Below are 3,621 nucleotides of genomic sequence, written 5' to 3' on the forward strand. Positions count from 1 at the left end.
CTCAGATCATCAACTGATTGGATGAGGCCCACCCACATTATGCAAGGCTACCTGCTTTACTCACAGTGCACTGATTTAAATTTTAATCTCAGCCAAAAACACCATCATAGAAACATCTAGAATAATGTTTGACCACATATCTAGGCACTGTGGCCCAACCAAGTTGACATACAGAATTAACCATCACACATACCTAAAATTTATTTTTATTCTACCTGTACCTTGTTTAATAACTAAGCATAGAAGTCAAAGCTGGAAATTCTTTTTCCACAGAATATTGGAGACATTGCCGTGATGTCTCTTGGCTTGCAGTGTTCCTCTTGAGAAATCTAATGCCATTTTGATTCTTTTCTTTTTAATTTAAACATTGTAAGCTTTTGGGGTCTTCTCTTTCCCCCACTGTTCTCTTTACTCACATTATTTCCCCATGTTAGGCCTTGATTTGGGCCTCCTTCACTCTCTGTGCTGGGCATCACTGGGCCCTTTCAAATCTGAATGCTTAGATTCTGCATTTTTGAGCAATTTTCTTCAAATGATTTTTTTCTATTCTTCCCATTCTGGTTGTTTTTTTACTTTTTCTTCTACAATCCATTTCTTTTTATTACTAGTTTTTGGGAACTTTCTCTACTTTATCATTGATTCTTTATCAGACATCCCCCTTCTGTATCGTATTTTTAATTTCTAAAATCTCTATTGATCCTAAAGTAATGCTTTTTTATTGCATACTGTTTCATAAGTTCACTACCTTATCTCTCTAAAGATACTAATTATAGCAATGGGGTTTTGAATGTTTTTTATTAAGTAAAATAGCTATTCAGCCTTTTATTGTGCCAAAATGTTTTGTGCATATACCATTATAGCTAGAACACCCTTTGTAACAGGCAAAATTGTACATTAAATTATATTTCATCTTATCTGATTATATTAAAATATAAAGTGAAAATGACTAATCAATTCCTTTTAACATTACTAGTAAACAATTCAGCAGTAAATAGGAGGCACAAAAATCTTAGTAAAATATGACACAGGAAGAGCAATAATGTAATTCTCACTTAACTTTCATAATTTGTTATGAATATACAAAGACATATTTTTTAAATATTATATTTACTAAGATTCTGTCAATAGCTTTAAAAGCTTTATAGCTTTATGCAGGTCAGAGACACAGCATACCAGGCCTGCCGCTCAACTTGTTTATGGTAAGTCTCGGCTTCAATATGAAGCTGTTTAAAAAAAAAAATCAAAAGTCTGCTTGCTTTTTTTTACATGCTGAGTATCTTGGCAAGTGTACTATTAGACATAGTAAGGAATTTAAGATAGCAAGAATAAGGAGTTAATAAAGCCAAATATTGTGGCCTAAACAAAATTCATACAAAAATGAAATAAGTATCACTGGTAACATAAAATTCCCTGACTGGTTAAAACTTAGCAGTATAAAACATGCATTTTAGAATCTTTAGCTAAAAGTTCAAAAGGTACCAGTGTCTATTTGAAATGATTCCTCTCCAAAGCCAACATGTGGTCAAAATTAATTGAAATGCTATAACATATTCTAATGCTAAAAAACATTCAGTATTATTGAAATGGAGGTAAATCTCAGAGCTCCTGGGGCTCTGTCATGCTGCAAAGGGCTGTTTTTTGGGTTCACTGAAAGCTGCAAATAACAGAGCCCAAGGATATCAAAGGACAAGACTGCTATACCCAGCTCTGACCTCCCCTGAAACATGGCTACTGTGTCCACAAAGATAGGATGTGTGAGGATAAAAAAACATGCTATTCTGCTAGCTAAAGAGATAGCAAGCCTTCCCCCCACCCTAAAGCTCCCTCCCCAGGTAAGTAAAAGTAGATAAGGGGGAAAAATTAAATTACACTTATCTACAGAGTAAGGATTCTGAAATATCAATGTAATCCCTATTTCAAAAATGTTAGCTAGAGGCATCTGGTCATTTCTAATTACATCTTAATGATGTATCCAGATTCAATTTCTGTTGATTTATCATTAGATGCTTCTAGTGAAAAGTATTAACTTTATCCCCATGTATCTTAACCACCAGCACAACTGCAGTGTATTATCTCCCAGAGTTGTTAAGCACCGGAAGAGAAAAAGTAGATATTCCAGCAGTAGGCAACAGTTATGGCCCTTTCACACAGCAGCATCCAAGTGGCTACTGCATAGTCCAGGAGTAATTCTAAAAACAAGGAAATGCATGCAGTTTAGTAATTATGTCATAATTTTCACAGTTGAAATTTCCTTAGACGTTGCACTTTCTTTATAAGGGAATCCTGATTTTTCTTTCTGCTACCACGAGTCCAGACTTGAACTAGAAGCTTTCTTTTTCTTCTTCTTTTTGTGTTTCTTATGCTTATTTTTCTTTTCTGTTTTTTTTTCCTGTTATTTTTTCTCATTCTTCATTGCTTTTCTTCTTTTTTGCTTGTACCTTCTTAATATAATCTGATTCTAATAAGGACTCAGATGATAAAGATTTATCTTCAGGCTACATCTTTCCTTTTTTGCTGAGTCCGTTCATGTCCTTTTCTTTGTCAGTTGCATCCTTTGACTTCTTTTTCCTTATTAAACTATCCTTACTTGTCCAATTCAGTTTCTGACATGGAATTTTCAGAAGCCTTATGTGAATGGTCCTTTCCCTTTTTCCTTGTTTTTTATTCTCATCTTCAGAATCTGAAGAATTGCCAGAAGAATAAGAGCTTGGTGAAGGAGAAGTTACCTACCAGATTTCTTCTTTTCCCTTTTCTTTCTGTCTTTTTTGGGGGGGGAGATGAGCTCTCACTTCCCCTTAATAATTTCTCCCTGTGTTTAAGTTCTTTCTTCCAGTTCTTACTTATTTTTATTTCAAATTCAGCCAATGCCTTGGAGCCTTTTTTCTTTTCTAGTTGTTCTTTCACTTCTTCCCAGGTAGGCTTTGGTCACTTCAGATAATTTGGATCATTGGCCCTGAACACTGTTTTGGACCCCTTGATGTGGGCATTGCTATTGGGTTCATATAGCCCACTTGATTGTTCTGCTTCCCCATGGTGCGGGACTGAGCAAACAGTCAGACACCAAGGAAGATCAGGTCAGAGACCATCATGGCTTTTTTAGATTTTTTTGTGTGTGTGTCTGTTTTGTAAAAGTTTCTTTTTCCTTTTTTTTTTTTTTTTACCTCTTTACTTTGGCATTTTGTGCTTGTGGCTTTCCTCTAGTATCTGCTGACCTTTGGCTACTGATAATATTTATAAATGAGGCACTACACAGCTGATGGGATATTTGGGTGGATGCTTATTGTCTAGTTGGCTTCTTTGAAGGGTGAGTGACTGGGCCATTTCAAGGGGGGAGAACTTCATCATCTGTAGAACTTTGGCCTGAGGGAAGAACCCTCCATTCTCCTGTTTGGGAGATATAAGCCTGGAGGACAGTATTCTAGGACCCAAATAGGGAAAAGGAGAAAGGAGTTTTATAATTCAGAATAGAGCCTATCACTAATCTTCCAGTTTATAATACAGCACTCCCCACATCTATGTCTTGTGTCCCTCAGTCCAGAACCTACCTATTTCAACCTCTTCACAAAGAAGAAAGCTCCCAGCTTCTCCTAAATTGAAGGAAGGTGGTGTCATTACCCTGCA

The 3,621-nt window shown here is 36.0% G+C and overlaps 1 pseudogene; it reads right to left on the reverse strand.

Annotated features, from left to right (window-relative positions):
- Positions 1-2,299: 2,299 nt before the first annotated feature.
- LOC118015400 lies at positions 2,300-3,032 on the reverse strand (annotated as a pseudogene).
- Between the last annotated feature and the right edge of the window lie 589 nt (positions 3,033-3,621).

The sequence above is a fragment of the Mirounga leonina genome, unplaced genomic scaffold, assembly GCF_011800145.1.
Source record: "Mirounga leonina isolate KUSES-001 unplaced genomic scaffold, KU_Mleo_1.0 Mir_165, whole genome shotgun sequence".
NCBI lineage: Eukaryota > Metazoa > Chordata > Mammalia > Carnivora > Phocidae > Mirounga > Mirounga leonina.